This window comes from Salmo trutta, chromosome 16 (assembly GCF_901001165.1).
Source record: "Salmo trutta chromosome 16, fSalTru1.1, whole genome shotgun sequence".
NCBI lineage: Eukaryota > Metazoa > Chordata > Actinopteri > Salmoniformes > Salmonidae > Salmo > Salmo trutta.
Window position 1 is genome coordinate 55,873,736 of NC_042972.1, and position 18,606 is coordinate 55,892,341.

Below are 18,606 nucleotides of genomic sequence, written 5' to 3' on the forward strand. Positions count from 1 at the left end.
TAGCTAATCGAAGTTTATCATTTTAAAAGGCTAATTGATCATTTGAAAAACCCTTCTGCAGTTAGCACAGCTGAAAACAGTTGTTCTGATTAAAGAAGCAATAAATCTGGCCTTCTTCAGACTACTTGAGCATCAGCATTTGTGGGTTCGATTACAGGCTCAAAATGGCCAGAAACAAAGACCTTTCTTCTGAAACTCGTCAGTCTATTCTTGTTCTGAGAAATGAAGGCTATTCCATGCGAGAAAGTGCCAAGAAACTGAAGATCTCGCACAATGCTGTGTACTACTCCCTTCACAGAACAGCACAAACTGGCTCTAACCAGAATAGAAAGAGCGGGAGGCCCTGATGCACAACTGAGCAAGAGGACAAGTACATTAGTGTCTAGTTTGAGAAACAGACGCCTCACAAGTCCTCAACTGGCAGCTTCATTAAATAGTACCCGCAAAACACCAGTCTCAACGTCAACAGTGAAGAGGCAACTCTGGGATGCTGGCCTTCTAGGCAAAGTTCCTCTGTCCAGTGTCTGTTCTTTTGCCAATCTTAGTCTTTTATAATTTATTGGCCAGTCTGAGATATGGCTTTTTCTTTGCAACTCCGCCTATATGGCTAGCAGTCACACAAGTAAACTAGCTAACGAAAAAGCAAGGTCATTTTTTTGCAAAAACGATGCATGGCCATCATATTTCTAATGTTTGTATCAATGAAAGAATGTAGCCAGCTACATTAACCGTTTTCCAATTTAACTTGCTACCGGAGAAAAACTACAATGGAGGAAAGTACCAGAGAAAAGTAGCCCACACATCATTCAGAGCGCAGTCTGGTGATCCAATGATGTGAGCAAAGATAGTGCAACTGAAGCATGAAATTAGGCCTTTTACATACATGATCTGGAGCAAAACCCTTACTGAACCCGAGCAGAGTTTACAAATAAGAAGCATTTTAGATCTGCATTTACAAAAAGAAGCAACATATTTTCTCTTTCCTTTTCTGCGTGAAAAATGCAGAATCCTGCATTAACGCGACCCCTGACATCAAGCGTGTGACTTTACACATTTTTGGGACGCATTTACAGTTTGTTTTGGTTGTGCTTCGGTGAGAAAGTTAGAGGAACAAAGATCATACCCCTGGTTATTGGCAAAGGTGAGAGGTTAGGTTTCTTGGGGGGGGGGGGGGGCATTTGTTCCTCTAACTTTCACTCATCATTATTCACAATTCATTAATGACACTCCATAATCATGGCAGCATCCACATGGATGTAGAAGTGTTGAAAAACATCCTATTCTTATTTACAATAAAAAGTGACTCCAAAATGACAACACATTCATTATTCTGTTCCTATTGGGCAAAACAATCTGAAACAACCAAAAGTAACTACAAAGGCATCCAACAAGTTTGTAGAGTCACAAGCTTGATGTAGTCATTGCGTGCTAGGAATATGCGACCAAACACTAAACTCTTGACTACTTTGACACAGTAAGTGGATTTGTCCAAAAAACATATACATACAAAAGTGCTTCCATTTCTAAACGGTAAAACCGATATGAAAATAATGCGATGGAAAATGTTATGTTTGTGCTTTTCTAATAACCAATTTCTGTGTACATGCAAGTGACTGACTTAACGTGCCTGGGAGGAATCCTCACTATCAGTATGTGCAATTTGGTAGTAAGCCCAGAACTTTGTTTTGAGAACGGAAAGGGATATCTCAGTTTCAAGGTCTCAGCTTTGAGAGGAGAAGCCTCGTGAGGTATTGGTCTGTCACATGCATGAACCAGTATTGGTCGGTCACATGCATGAACCAAACGTTAATGATAAGACGAATAATGCAAATATAACTTGTATGTGTAAGCACTATTTAAGAGAACAGGACTGCCCCGGGGGAGCACACTAAAGACCGGTACTTTATGCATTTAAGTTTAACTGTGACCTTTCCGGCTTGCTGTTAATAAACAATGATTCATTTAAGATTGACTTTGAGTGTCCCTGTGCAGAATTTCCACGACAATACACTCTAATAAAAGCCTTCCACATGCTTCCCACAATAAGTTGGGTGAATTTTGGCACATTCCTCCTGACAGAGCTGGTGTAACTGAGTCAGGTTTGTAGGTCTCCTTGCTCACACACTTTTTCAGGTCTGCCCACAAATTTTCTATAGGATTGAGGTCCGTGCTTTGTGATGGCCTCTCCAAAACCTTGACTTTGTTGTCCTTAAGCCATTTTGCCACAACTTTGGAAGTATGTTTGGGGTCATTGTCCATTTGGAAGACCCATTTGCGACCAAGCATAAACTTCCTGACTGATGTCTTGGGATGTTGCTTCAATATATCCATATAATTCTCCTTCATGATGCCATCTATTTTGTGAAGTGCACCAATCCATCCTGCAGCAAAGCACCCCCACAACATGATGCTGCCACCCCCATGCTTCACAGTTGGGATGGTGTTCTTCAGCTTGCAAGCCTCCCCCTTTATCCTCCAAACATAATGATGGTCATTATGTCCAAACAGTTCTATATTTAATCAAACCAGGGGACAGTTCTCCAAAAAGTACAATCTTTGTCCCCATGTGCAGTTGCAAACTGTAGTCTGGCTTCTTTATGGCAGTTTTGGAGCAGTGGCTTCTTCCTTGCTGAGTGGCCTTTCAGGTTATGTCAATATAGGACTCGTTTTACTGTGGATAGCATCTTCACAAGGTCCTTTGCTGTCCTGAGCGGTATGACGGCTGTGTGGTCCCATGGTGTTTATACTTGCGTACTATTGTTTGTACAGATGAACGTGGTACCTTCAGGCATTTGGAAATTGCTCCCAAGGATGAACCAGACTTTTAGAGGTCAACAAATTTTTTTCTGAGGTCTTGGCTGATTTCTTTTGATTTTCCCATGATGTCAAGCAAAGAGGCACTGAGTTTGAAGGTAGGCCTTGAAATACATCCACAGGTACACCTCCAATTGAATCAAATGATGTCAATTAGCCTATCAGAAGTTTCTAAAGCCATGACAACATTTTCTGGAATTTTCCAAGCTGTTTCAAGGCACAGTCAACTTAGTGTATGTAAACTTCTGACCCACTGCAATTGTGATACAGTGAATTAAGTGAAATAATCGTCTGTAAACAATTGTTGTAAATATTACTCGTGTCATGCACAAAGTAGATGTCCTAACCGACTTGCCAAAACTATAGTTTGTTAACAAGAAATTTGCAGAGTGGTTCAAAAACGAGTTTTAATGACTCCAACCTAAGTGTATGTAAACTTCAACTATGTACAGTGACTTGCGGAAGTATTCACTCCCCTTGGCATTTTTCCTATTTTGTTGCCTTACAACCTGGAATTAAAATAGATTTTTGGGGGGGGTTTGTATCATTTGATTTACACAACATGCCTACCACTTTGAAGATGCAAAATATTTATTGTGAAACAAGACAAAAAAATTTTTTGAAAATATGATCGTGCATAACTATTCACCCCCTCCCCCAAAGTCCATACTTTGTCGAGCCACCTTTTGCAGCAATTACAGTTGCAAGTCTCTTGGGGTATGTCTCTATAAGCTTGGCACATCTAGCCACTGGGATTTTGCCCATTCTTAAAGGCAAAAGTGCTACAGCTCCTTCAAGTTGGATGGGTTCCTGCTGGTGTACAGCAATCTTTAAGTCATAACACAGATTCTCAATTGGATTGAGGTCTGGGCTTTGACTAGGCCATTCCAAGACATTTAAATGTTTCCCCTTAAACCACTCGAGTGTTGCTTTAGCAGTCTCAAATCTCTGGAAGACTGAAACAGGTTTCCATCAAGAATTTACCTGTATTTTGCGTCATCCATCATTCCTTCAATTCGGTTTCCCAGTCCCTGCCGATGAAATACATACCCACAGCACAATGCTGCCACCACCATGCTTCACTGTGGGGATGTTGTTCTCGGGGTAATGAGAGGTGTTGGGTTTGTGCCAGACATAGCGTTTTCTTTAATGGCCAAAAATGTCCATTTTAGTCTCATCTGACCAGAGTACCTTCTTCCATATGTTTGGCGAGTCTCCTACATGCCTTTTGGCGAACACCAAAACGTGTCTGCTTATTTTTTTCTTTAAGCAATGGCTTTTTTCTGGGGACTCTTCCGTAAAGCCCAGCTCTGTGGAGTGTACGGCTTAGTGGTCCTATGGACAGATAAACCTGAAGGAGCTGCGGAGATAGGAGTATCGTTGGTCTCTTTGTTGCCTTTCTGATTAATGCCCTCCTTGCCTGGTCTGTGAGTTTTGGTGGGCAGCCCTCTCTTGGCAGGTTTGTTGTGGTGCCAAATTCTTTCCATTTTTTAATAATGGATTTAAAATGGTGCTCCGTGGGATGTTCAAAGTTTTGGATATTTTTTTTATAACCCAAACCTGATCTGTACTTCTCCACAACTTTGTCCCTGACATGTTTGGAAAGCTCCTTGGTCTTCATGGTGCCCCTTGCAAAGTGGTGTTGCAGACTCTGGGGCCTTTCTGAACAGGTGTGTGTGAGATATATATATACTGCTCAAAAAAATAAAGGGAATACTTAAACAACACATCCTAGATCTGAATGAAAGAAATAATCTTAAATACTTTTCTTTACATACTTGAATGTGCTGACAAAAATCACATAAAAATAATCAATGGAAATTTAATTTATCAACCCATGGAGGTCTGGATTTGGAGTCACACAAAATTAAAGTGGAAAACCACACTACAGGCTGATCCAACTTTGATGTAATGTCCTTAAAACAAGTCAAAATGAGGCTCAGTAGTGTGTGTGGCCTCCACGTGCCTGTATGACCTCTCTACAACGCCTGGGCATGCTCCTGATGAGGTGGCGGATGGTCTCCTGAGGGATTGCCTCCCAGACCTGGACTAAAGCATCCGCCAACTCCTGGACAGTCTGTGGTGCAACGTGGCGTTGGTGGATGGAGCGAGACATAATGTCCCAGATGTGCTCAAATGGATTCAGGTCTGGGGAACGGGCGGGCCAGTCCATAGCATCAATGCCTTCCTCTTGCAGGAACTGCTGACACACTCCAGCCACATGAGGTCTAGCATTGTCTTGCATTAGGAGGAACCCAGGGCCAACCGCACCAGCATATGGTCTCACAAGGGGTCTGAGGATCTCATCTCGGTACCAAATGGCAGTCAGGCTACCTCTTGCGAGCACATGGAGGGCTGTGCGGCCCCCCAAAGAAATGCCACCCCACACCATGACTGACCCACCGCCAAACCGGTCATGCTGGAGGATGTTGCAGGCAGCAGAACGTTCTCCACGTCGTCTCCAGACTGTCACGTCTGTCACATGTGCTCAGTGTGAACCTGCTTTCATCTGTGAAGAGCACAGGGCGCCAGTGGCGAATTTGCCAATCTTGGTGTTCTCTGGCAAATGCCAAACGTCCTGCACGGTGTTGGGCTGTAAGCACAAACCCCACCTGTGGACGTCAGGCCCTCATACCACCCTCATGGAGTCTGTTTCTGACCGTTTGAGCAGACACATGCACATTTGTGGCCTACTGGAGGTCATTTTGCAGGGCTCTGGCAGTGCTCCTCCTGCTCCTCCTTGCACAAAGGCGGAGGTAGCAGTCCTGCTGCTGGGTTGTTGCCCTCCTACGGCCTCCTCCACGTCTCCTGATGTACTGGCCTCTCCTGGTAGCGCCTCCATGCTCTGGACACTACGCTGACAGACACAGCAAACCTTCTTGTCACAGCTCGCATTGATGTGCCATCCTGGATGAGCTGCACTACCTGAGCCACTTGTGTGGGTTGTAGACTCCGTCTCATGCTACCACTAGAGTGAAAGCACCGCCAGCATTCAAAAGTGACCACATCAGCCAGGAAGCATAGGAACTGAGAAGTGGTCTGTGGTTACCACCTGCAGTACCACTCCTTTATTGGGGGTGTCTTGCTAATTGCCTATAATTTCCACCTGTTGTCTATTCCATTTGCACAACAGCATGTGAAATTTATTGTCAATCATTTTATAATAATAAAATAGGCCAAATCGGCGTCCAAAAATACCGATTTCCGATTGTTATGAAAACTTGAAATCAGCCCTAATTAAATCGGCCATTCCGATTAATCGGTCGACCTCTAATCTAAATATTTTTTCATTCGATAACAAAAATTATCACGATATAAATCAGGTAGCCTAGTGGTTAGAGCGTTGGGCCAGTAACCGTAAGGTTGCTAGATCGAATGCGAGCTGACAAGGTCGTTTTACCCCTGAACAAGGCAGTTAACCCACTGTTCCCCGATAGGCCGTCATTCTAAATAGAAGTTGTTCATAACCGACTTGCCTAGTTAAATAAAGGTTATTTTTTTATTATGTGAGCTACACAAAATTATACTTTAAGGGAAATTGTTCCATGTTTGCGGCCAGGGAGCACGTACCTGGGGTCAATTAAATTGATAAGTCTCTTGAAACCTTCCTTTTCGACTGTGCTAATTGGTAGCATGTCCTTAGCAATGCAATGCATAATAGCATTTGTGACGTCTTGGTCTTTTCAATGTTTGCTTGTAGGGCATAAACGCTGTCAGTGTTGACAGCTTCGGGCAAACATCCCTAGATTGGCTGGTGCTTGAGGGGCGTTCATCAATACCATGGAGCAAACTCAAACTTCCTGCATGTTCCAAAGAGTGATTTTGCTTCAGATGTTGAAAAAAGGTTTGTCGTATTACCAGACTTCGTAACCACCTGTCTAAGGCACAATTTGCACCGAACATTGCTCTGCTCTTTGTCGGGATTTCAAAAAGCCAAACCACTTCCAAAATACTGAAACAGTTGAACCCTTATCAATAATTACTTTGTTGGAAGCTGTTCCATCTCCATGGCTATCACTGCCACTGTTTTCGCCTACATCACTCATTTTTCATGGTTAATAGTGGCTACTCCATCACTCGAGGTGCTGAGTGGTTTTTAGTGGGCGTATACCTCTCCACGTGCATATTGTCACTTCTCCGCACGTTCCCGCTGCGTCAGAGGTGAAACGGACTGCTGTACCTAATTATTCTATTTCGACATTATTGAAAATGAATCTAAAACGTTTTTATATCGTTAGAGGAGAATTACCTCGATAATTATTGATTTAATCGCCCAGCCCTAATTGATAGACAGCTTAAACTTCTTGAATTCAACCATTAATGGGTTCAAATACACATTTAGATTTGTGAACAGCCATCCACAACAACCACAATCCGTAAGGCGCAAATAGTTAAATGAGACTCAAGCAGTGTGATTCACATCATTGCGCTATGTAGATATCAATAAGTGATATCCATATCGCCGTAGACTACACCACTGCTGTCATCCTTACCTCCAAGAGTTTATTCAAGTTGGATAATCTTTGGATGCCGACAGCAGTCGCACCATTGGAAGACAAAGCTTGGACTGTAGCCTACAAAAGCCTATTCCTGCTCTTTTCCGGCGATCCATCAAACACATTTGGTGTGTCATCATAGTGGTCTGACTTTTGGTCAGACTTGCACACGTTGAAAATTTTTTAAAAACATGCACCTTTTTTCAACGCCGATTTCAATGTCATTGAGAAAACAGAGAAGTGTCAGATTCTCGCAAACTTCCTTTCTGAATTTAAAAAGTAATCATCTAGTTCTTCAAAAGTATCTGTATTTTTGCTGGTAGCGTAACGAATTAGTTACGTTTTTTTGTAATCCCTTACATGTAATCCATTACTCCCCCAACCCTGCTGGCATACATAAACAGCGCGTGAGTTTCATGTTTGGGGAAGATAATTGTGACCATAAGAATGCAACTTTATAATAAAAGCATTACATGCATAAATCGCATTTGCGGTCACTTATAATAATGGTGTTTTCCTGCTAATGGAACATTCACGCTTATAGCCTACTCCCATTGGTGCATTTATGTGAAGAAATAGCCTAATAGTTAATCAACATTTTAAGCTAAACGTTTTGATCTGTTGCATCAGCCACATTGCAAAAAAAAAAATTATGCTTGTGGTTATATTAACTTGGGATCTATTTCATACCACAACAGTCCCAGATTGTTTGTTATATTTATTTCTCGCACAGAATAGGTTGACTTTTGCGTTATGGAATTGGATAAGGACGTGCGCAGTTGCATCCCCGATGTGTCTGTCTTTACTTGTAGCCTGTGAGAAAGACCGGATCACGTGATTTAGAGCAACGTGAGTAAGAGGCACTTCGGAGCGCGGAGCACTCAGGGAGAAAGGGACAGCACAGCACTCCAGGCCAAGGGCACAACGTTCACTGGCCGCAAAAGTCATACATTTATTTAGTGTGCATTACAGCCAAATGGGATGCCGCCATGAAATTCAAGGCATTATCAAGTGTTTGTCAAATTGTGAATGAGACCATTGGAGTGTGTGCAGCCTGCGCAAAATAAAACAATGCAGAGCTCATGCCTTTCAAGCTACTTTTTTCAAATCATCATTAGAGTCGCATCATGCAGCCTTACAAAATATTTCAAATCTAAACATTCCAGAAAATGATCTCATGGCTTTAGAAGCTTCTGATAGGCTAATTGACATAATTTGAGTCAATTGGAGGTGTACCTGTGGATGTATTTCAAGGCCTTCCTTCAAACTCAGTGCATCTTTGCTTGACATCAAGAGAAAATCAAAAGAAATCAGCCAAGACCTCAGAAAATAAATTGTACACCTCCACATGTCTGGTTCATCCTTGGGAGCATTTCCAAACGCCTGAAGGTACCACGTTCATCTGTACAAACAATAGTACGCAAGTATAAACACCATGGGACCACGCAGCCATCATACCGCTCAGGAAGGAGATGTGTTCTGTCTCAGAGATGAACGTACTTGGGTGCGAAATGTGCAAATCAATCCCAGAACAACAGCAAAGGACCTTGTGAAGATGCTGGTAGAAACAGGTACCCACGGTAAAACGAGTCCTATATCGACATAACCTGATTGGCCGCTCAGCAAGGAAAAAGCCACTGCTCCAAAACCACCATAAAAAAAGCCAGACTACGGTTTGCAACTGCACATGGGGACAAAGATCATACTTTTTGGAGAAATGTCCTCTGGTCTAATGAAACAAAAATAGAACTGTTAGGCCATAATGACCATTGTTATGTTTGGAGGAAAAAGGGGGAGGCTTGCAAGCCGAAGAACACCATCCCAACCGTGAAGCACGGGTGTGGCAGCATCATGTTGTGGGGGTGCTTTGCTGCAGGAGGGACTGGTGCACTTCACAAAATAGATGGCATCATGAGGTAGGAAAATTATGTGGATATATTGAAGCAACATCTCAAGACATCAGTCAGGAAGTTAAAGCTTGGTCGCAAATGGGTCTTCCAAATGGACAATGACCCCAAGCATACTTTCAAAGTTGTGACAAAATGGCTTAAGGACAACAAATTCAATGTATTGGAGAGGCCATCACAAAGCCCTGACCTCAATCCTATAGACAATTTGTGGGCAGAACTGAAAAAGCGTGTGCGAGCAAGGAGGCCTACAAACCTGACTCAGTTACACCAGCTCTGTCAGGAGGAATGGGCCACAATTCGCCCAACTTATTGTGAGAAGCTTGTGGCAGGCTACTCGAAACGTTTGACCCAAGTTAAACAATTTAAGGGCAACGCTACCAAATACTAATTGAGTGTATGTAAACTTCTGACCCACTGGGAATGTGATGAAATAAATAAAAGCTGAAATAAATCACTCTGCTGTTATTCTGACATTTCACATTCTTAAAATGAAGTGTTGATCCTAACTGACCTAAGACAGGGCATTTTTACTAGGATTAAATCTCAGGAATTGTGAAAAACTGAGTTTAAATGTATTTGGCTAAGGTGTATGTAAACTTTCGACGTCAACTTTGTTAGTTTTCTTCCAGACCTAACAAAAAAAATTGGTAGTCTGATGTGAGTTGCGCATTGACATGGAATCAGAACTTCAATTTTTTTTATTTCTTTATGAACAATTGTAATAAAAAAAAAAATCTAAAACCAGGGAAAATAAAACCATTTTGGGGGTGTGAATTCAATTGTATAACCCCCTCCAGAGTTGTTTATTGATCTTTATTTTACCCAGGTATATAGGTAGAAAACAGTGTACAAGAGAAAGTAGTGCACTAAGGACCTGGAGTAGAGCTAGAGAAGGTTGGAGACCTCTGCATTAAATAGCAGGAAGGGACTTCATCACCCACTGGAGTCTTGAAGACAGAACCTCACCCAGACAGCTGCGTATGTCAGTGTGGTTAGACAGCCAAATCCTAATAGACCATAAAAATAGAATGCCATACTAGTTCTGGGACAGCTGAAGTTCTATCAAAGATATTTATTCTCCTTGTTCTGTGGTTGTACTCCACACACAACTTATTTAGATTTTCTAGGTAAGTGTAGACATACTGTAAATCAATATGATAGCCAATTTACAGCATCATTTTTTGTCTTTGGACCACAAAACGCCCAACAATCTTGTGTTGATAAATGTATCGACACTCAAGCTGTCCATGTTTGTGCAATGTCCACATGCAGCATAACATTGGGCTGGGCAATATACCGTATTTTACTATATACCGGTATTGATACATGGAACAGTTTGGATTTTTTATTTACCTTCTATAACAGTATTTGAATGTCTGGTTTGTTAAATGTGATATTTTTTTATTTGACCTTTATTTAACTGGGCAAGTCAGTTAAGAACAAATTCTTATTTACAATGACGGCAGAGTTTAACATCCATTTTTATTGTTTACTTGCTACTGAAGTAATTTCTCTCCGCTCTCACTCACTCTCCATGCCGCTTTCCACACAGAGATAGCCCCGCCCCTTCACTCTTCACTCAAGGAGCGCATGTTGTTGTTGCTCAACCATAAGACACTTGCGTTCAATCTGCATGGTCAATGCAGCACATGGAACAATGTTGACTACAATGCTGTCTCCACTTAATATATGTTCCTTAATATAAATCCACAAGCTCTATAATTACACAATTATACTGAACAAAAAGAAAGGCAACATGTAAAGTGTTAGTCCCATGTTTCATGAGCTGAAATAAAAAAAATACCAGAAATATTCCATATGCCCAAAAAGCTTATTTCCCTCAAATTGTGTGCACAAATTTGTTTACATCCCTGTTAGTGAGCATTTCTCCTTTGCAAAGATAATCCATCCACCTGACAACTGTGGCATATCAAGGAGCTGATTAAACAGCCTGGCCACTACATAGGTGCACCTTGTGCTGGGAACAATAAAAGGCCACTTTAAAAATGTGCAGTTATCACACAACAATGCCACAGATGTCTCAAGTTGAGGGAGCGTGCAATTGGCATGAATAAAATGTCCTCCAGAGCTGTTGCATGTTCATTTCTCTACCATAAGCTGCATTCAACATTGTTTTAGAGAATCTGGCAGTACATCCAACCGGCATCACAAACACAGACCACGTGTAACCACGCCAGCCCCGGACCTCCACATCCGGCTTCTTCACCCGTCTGAAAACTGAAACTAAAACAGTGCACCCCGAATGGGTGGAGGAAGCAAACAATACACCAGGCCAGCTGCGATTTACACCCTGATAGCATTATTTTTTGGACTATCAAGAACTGTATTGGTGAACTATATTACTCATGCATTGATCTGCATCTACCCATTCTGCCAACAATGTCTTACTGTACGTCATGGAATTGAGTCAATTAGAACCTATTTTTAAAACCACTTATAAAATGTTGGTTTCGTAGCATAAACTGGGAATATGATATGTTTTACTTACATGATTGTTAAATATCTGCATAGTTAAAACGCTGTCAGATCCACTTTAACTGTCTAAAATGTGCTAAATTCATTGCAGTTGTGCATTACTTTCTTCTAATTTAAATCAAATTGCATTTGTCACATGCGCCGAATACAACAGGTACAACCTTAGTGAAATGCTTACTGACAAGCCCTTAACCAACAATGCAGTTAAGAAAATAACAAAAAAAGTAAGATAAGAATAACAAATGATTAAAGAGCAGCATTTAATAACAATAGCGGGGCTATATACAGGGGGTACCAGAGTCAATGTGCGGGGGCACCGGTGTCGAGGTAATATGTACATGTAGGTAGAGTTATTAAAGCGACTATGCATAGATAATAGAGTAGCAGCAGTGTTCCAGAGGGGAGGGTCAATGAAAATATTGTCTGGATAGACATTTGATTAGATGTTCAGGAGTCTTATGGCTTGGGGGTAGAAGCTATTTTGAAGCCTTTTGGACCAAGACTTGGCACTCCGGTACCTATTGCTGTGCAGTGGCAGAGAGAATAGTCTATGACTAGGGTGGCTGGGGTCTGACCATTTTTAGGGCCTTCCTCTGACCCCGCCTGGTACAGAGGTTCGGGATGGCAGGAAGCTTGGCCCCAGGGATGTACTGGGACATAGACACTACCCTCTGTCGTGTCATGCGGTTGGAGGCCGAGCACTTGCCATACCTAGCAGTGATGCAACCCGGCAGGATGCTCTCGATGGTGCAGCTGTAGAACCCTTTGAGGGTATATGTTTTGTCGTGCCATCTTCACGACTATCTTGGTGGGCTTGGACCATGTTAGTTTGTTGGTGATGTGGACGCCAAGGAACTAGAAGCTCTCAACCTGCTCCACTACAGCCCCAGCGATGAGAATGGGGCGTGCTCAGTCCTCTTTTTCCTGAAGTCCACAATTATCTCCTTTGTTTTGATCACGTTGAGGGAGAGGTTGTTGTCCTTGCACAACACGGTCAGGTCTCACACCTCCTCCCTATAGGCTGTCTCATCGTCATCGGTCATCAGGCCTACCGCTGTTGTGTCATCAGCAAACTTAATGGTGGTGTTGGAGTCGTGCAGTCATGAGTGAAAGGGGAGTAGAGGAGGGGACTGAGCAACACACCCCTGAGGGCCCTCCTTATTGAGGATAATCGTTGCGGATGTGTTGTTACCTACCCTTACCACCTGGGGGCTGCCCATCAGGAAGTCCAGAATCCAGTTGCAGAGGGAGGTGTTTAGTCCCAGGGTCCTTAGCTTAGTGATGAGCTTTGAGGGCACTATGGTGTTGAATGCTAAGCTGTAGTCAATGAATAGCATTCTCACATAGGTGTTCCTTTTGTCCAGGTAGGAAAGGGCAGTGCGGAGTGCAAGAGAGATTACATTATCTGTTGGTCGGTATGCAAATTGGAGTGGGTCTAGGGTTTCTGGGATAAAGGTGTTGATGTGAGCCATGACCAGCCTTTCAAAGCACTTCATGGCTACAGACGTGAGTGCTACTGGTCGGTAGTCATTTAGGCAGGTTACCTTAGTGTTCTTGGGCACAGGCACTATGGTGGTCTGCTTAAAACATGTTGGTATTACAGACTAGGACAGGGAGAGGTTGAAAATGTCAGTGAACACACTTGCCAGTTGGTCAGCGCATGCTCAGAGTTCACGTCCTGGTAATCCGTCTGGCCCTGCGGCCTTGTGAATAATAACCACAATAACCTGTCTAAAGGTCTTACATCGGCTGCGGAGAGGGTGATCACACAGTCTTCCAGCTGATGCTCTCATGCATGTTTCAGTGTTACATGCCGCGAAGCAAGCATAGAAGTAGTTTAGCTCGTCTGGTAGGCTTGTGTCACTGGGCAGCTCTCGGCTGTGCTTCCCTTTGTGGTCTGTAATAGTTTGCAGGCCCTGCCACATCCGACGTGCGTCAGAGCTGATGTAGTACGATTCGATCTTAGTCCTGTTTTGAAGCTTTGCCTGTTTGATGGTTCGTCGAAGAGCATAGCGGGATTTCTTATACGCTTCTGGGTTAGAGTCCCGCTCCTTGAAATCGTCAGCTCTAGCCTTTAGCTCAGTGCGGATGTTGCCTGTGGCTTCTGGTTGGGGTATGTACGTACGGTCACTGTTGGGACGACATCCTCAATGCACTTATTGATGAAGACAGTGACTGCTGTGGTGTACTCCTCAATGCCATCTGAGGAATCCCGGAACATATTCCAGTCTCTGCTAGCCAAACAGTCCTGTAGTTTAGCATCTGCTTCATCTGACCACTTTTTTATAGACCGAGTCACTGGTGCTTCTGGTTTAATTTTTGCTTGTAAGCTGGAATCAGGAGGATAGAATTATGGTCAGATTTGCCAAATGGAGGGAGAGCTTTGTACATGTCTTTGTGTGTGGAGAAAAGGTGGTCTAGAATTTTTTTCCCTCCGGTTGCACATTTAACATGCTGATAGCATGCTATTTAGTGGTTAGCTTCTTCCAGAGTCAAGCATATTGCTTGGTAACAGTAAAGAATCCCCTCCCGGATTAAGAGCTTTGCTGTCTACTATTTGTTTTGTGCAGAAAAATGTAACAAACATTTTTTGGTTACTTGTATAAATATGAGCTGGGTGGTCTGTCCTGCAAATACTTTATGTCAGAGATGCACTCATTAGCATTTAGTTAGCATGCTCTATGACATGTTATATGTATTTGTTAGCATTGCTAACCTTCGGAGTACAAAGGCTCAGAGGGGTTTTTAAAAAAGCGTCCCTTGTGTTCAGTGCCAGTATTACCGGATGTGCCGGTATGGCACAAGGTCGGTTTGAAGATAACAATTTGGATACCACCCAGGCCTAACACACTCCCTCACGCACACACAGGTATGAACTGCATGCACCTCTCTCACATGCAGACACCGTTATGCATGCATGCACGCGCACACGCTCTCATGCATCATGACAAAAATATGCCAAAAGTTAGGCTATTTAAAATGTACAATATTGTTGCTTAATTCAAACAAATGTTTAACCATTCACACTCCTAGCGTAGTCATAACATGTCCAATCCCCCAAAACGGCCAGCAGCTGTAGCCAAATCTTATTGACATTTATTTTTTTGCATGCATGCATGTATGTATATGTATATATATACTTATTTTTTAAACAAATTCTTATTTACAATGACGGCCTAGGAACAGTGGGTTAACTGCCTTGTTCAGGAGTAAAACAACAGATTTTTACCTTGTCAGCTCGGGGATTCGATTTTGCAACCTTTTGGTTACTGGCCCTACGCTCTAATCACTAGGCTACCTGCCGCCCCAAATCTCACAACAACGGATTTATTGCATGCTTTTGTTTGGACATCTTGTGACTGAAATACCAGATCTAATAGTGATGACTGATGATCCAGTTTCTCTCCGCCTCGATACCGGTTCCTGTCTTCTCCCAGTGAGTGTTTTGCTGCCTCAAGCCTCTCCTTTGCAGCACAAACCAGCTTTCCTTCCAACCTTGTTATGCGATAAAAGTACATGTTGAATAAAATAATGTCACGACAGGCCTGACTGAAACAGCTAATGTCTATAAACATACCAAATGTCGACAAAATAAAATACACTAGACAAGGTGGGATCTTTTTCTGCCTGTAAAATTATTTATGCGAGAATTGGAGGTGGAAAATTATTTTATGTGCAAATATTTATATAATAACCATCATACCGAAGTAACTTGGAGTCACGCGATGATATGTTGTGGGGTCCTCCCCCCACGACTTGGAGTTTGCAGTTTATTATTATTATTATTATTATTATTATTATTATTATTATTATTATTATTATTATTATTAGGCTACAAATTACAGATTAAATAAGTGATGAACTTCACAGGGTGGTGAAAGTGCACAGTAATGAGCTTGATGCTCCTTTCCAATAAATACCGAGGGTCTTAATCTGGTGACATGATGATCGATTCTTGACTGCAGTTTGACAAAAAAAAAATTATCTTGCTACTTTGTCCATAACAATGTCATCATGTAGGCTATACCTGCACTGTATCTGTGAGCTGTTGGCTAGAGCGCACGTGCCAAGACCAGAGTGGGAACAGTCGCTATATAAAGCAACCTTTTTTGGGATAAAACCATCAGTAGAATTGAAAATGCGATGGAAACCCGTGTAACTTGGATTTTTTTATTCAGTACATGGGAATTTAACCACTACATCATCACGCACAGCCTTTCATCTGCAAAAAGTACATTTGATGGAAACATCTTGTGGGACAATGTGCATATTGTTTTCATACAGATTTTAGAATATTCGCATTAAAATTTGTCATCAATTGGATGTAAGTCGAGATACTGACAGTAATGACAGGTCTGATCCAGTCTGGACCCACAGCCATGCAACCAACACACACACGTCCAATGTAAACCTGGACCCAGAGCCCTGCAACCAGTCACCTATTCCCTCCCAGCCTCCAGTTCTGATCAATTATTTACAGCTAGCAAGCAGTGGAAGGATTATATACATCTAGCAAGGCGTGGAGGGAAAGACAGCGAGAAGGAGAGAGATACAGATAAATAGAGGGGGTAGATAGAAGGAGAGGGAGGGAGAGGGAGAATAGAGGGGGAAAGAGGAGAAAGAGAGAAGCAGCAGTAGCACCAGCTCTGTGCTCAGGCAAAGATCTATAAATATCTCTTCACATCTCTATAGAAAAAGCCACCATCTCCACTGCCGCTGCAAACACAGAAGCAGATCTCAGGTAGGCAAACTGATGAGTAGGGATAGGGTTCTATGGCGGTGAATCTACCCCAGGATTTTATCCGGATCAACAAGGTATAGAAACAGTTGCATTTTTAAGCCAACTTCCTGTAATTCTACAAATTTATCCATGGAGCAGAGACTTTTTTTATTCTGTTTTTAAAGCTGATTTCCTGCAATTATTCCCATTTTGCAATGCAGCTGAGAAAAAAAAATGCAGTTTTAAAGCAAGTTCAATGGAATTCAATGAATTCTGCCATGGCTTATGTTGTGTTCTTTGCTCAAACATAACAAAATGAACACTGATATGGGTATTTTCAGATCTCCCTGTCTAGCTTTAATTTCGGTGATTTTTAGTTCTCAGATAGATAGGATACTAAGTGTACAAAACATTAGGACACTTGCTCTCTCCATGACAGACTGACCAGGTGAATGCTATGATCCCTTATTGATGTCACTTGTTAAATCCACTTCAAATCAGTGTAGATGAAGGGGAGGAGACAGGTTAAAGAAGAGGTTTTAAGCCTTGAGACATGGATTGTGTATGTGTGCCATTCAGAGGTAGAATGGGCAAGACAAAATATGTAAGTGCCTTTGAATAGGGTACAACAGAATGAGATGACTCATCACAGGAATCACAATTACTCAGGGCTATCAAATCACCATCTCAAAAAATAATATTTATGATATAGTCCATCTATAGGCCTATCAATTGTATGTCTAATCTAGTCAAACCCGTTCATCTATTATATTTTTTTTAATGTGGCTAGATAACATGGTACAAACTAAGGATAGAAAATCGAATGTCTCTTTTGAGCCTTTTCATGTTCCAATTAAAAAAAAGTTAACTAAACAGGCTCAAATAAGGACAAATTGACAAGGGAAACTGCATATGTCCATGTGTGTTTATGTACCAAATATAGTTAGGGTACAGCCAGCAGTGCAATAGCAAATTGAGGTGGATGACAGAGACAGGCAGCTACAGCAGGCAGCTCCCACCACACTGCCGCTTCATTAGGAGCAGACTGTTGAATCGATGGTTCACCTATCGAAGACAAGCCTGTTCCTAAAACCGCACAAGCTATTCTCTAAAAACCACATGCCCCACCCATAACATTCTGACACCAATTTACTATATGCTGCTGCTGCACAGAGAGTGAGCAGCGTACATTCATCTGCACTACATGCTTTTCCTATCCAAGCTCTTATGTGCTCATTAGGCAAGATGAGTTGAAAGAGGGGGGGACTGAAATTGGCTATATTAACTAATCTAATAGACCATGCTATTCTGTGATATTCAAACCAGATTGTGGAGTACTGTTAGTTTAGGCTGTATAGTATATGATGGGTATTTGATCCCCTTACAACTAAGAGTATTTTAATAGTGCTTCCCAAAACATGTAGGCTCAGGCTGAGGCTATATTTCCAGTAAAGCTTTCAATCTCTCCCACAACACAGTTCCTAGTACCCTGTATGATATGTAGGGTATCCAACAAAGCATCCAGAAATCAATTATTCTCCCAAAAATACAGGTAGAGGGGCAATGACTAACACACACACACAAACACACACACACACACACACACACACACACACAGTGCTTGGCACTGTGCATATGTTGAGACCATAACAAGATATAACTACACTTCCATACAGCCGTTACAAAGTAGTTTATGTAAAGCATAGCACAGTGACTTGGAAGACAACACGTCTTCTAAACTTCCATGTCTAGTTGCAGGGGGTTGATTTGAATTGAACAAAAATGCTCCGTTATTAAATGAAATAAATGTTTTGCTCCGTGAAGAAATCCAATGCGTTCGCCACCATCTTGTCTATTTCAAATCTTCTCTCATTGATTGAGGTGGGTGTCCACCCCAAGTGCCGCATGTCAAGACACCGACCCTACCGTTATGCTCGTTTACACTGCAAAACGCGGCGTTCTGAATGCAATCATGTTTACATTAAAGACACTGTGGAGCCGACACAAAATATGGGTCGGAAAACTTTCCTCAATGCAGGAATGGGATATGCCACTGTCAACTTAACTTCATCTACACGGACACATCGAAAAGATTGAAATACTGCTCGTTTTCCAGGAAAACTGCCCTCTTCGTCATAATGCTAACTATCAGCAGCCACCGCAGCCATTT

General features: G+C 42.2%; 1 protein-coding gene across 7 annotated transcripts in view; it reads right to left on the minus strand.

Annotated features, from left to right (window-relative positions):
- Nucleotides 1-18,606, minus strand: part of r3hdm2 (R3H domain containing 2) — a 92,442-nt gene that overhangs the window by 72,683 nt on the left and 1,153 nt on the right. The window lies entirely within an intron of this gene.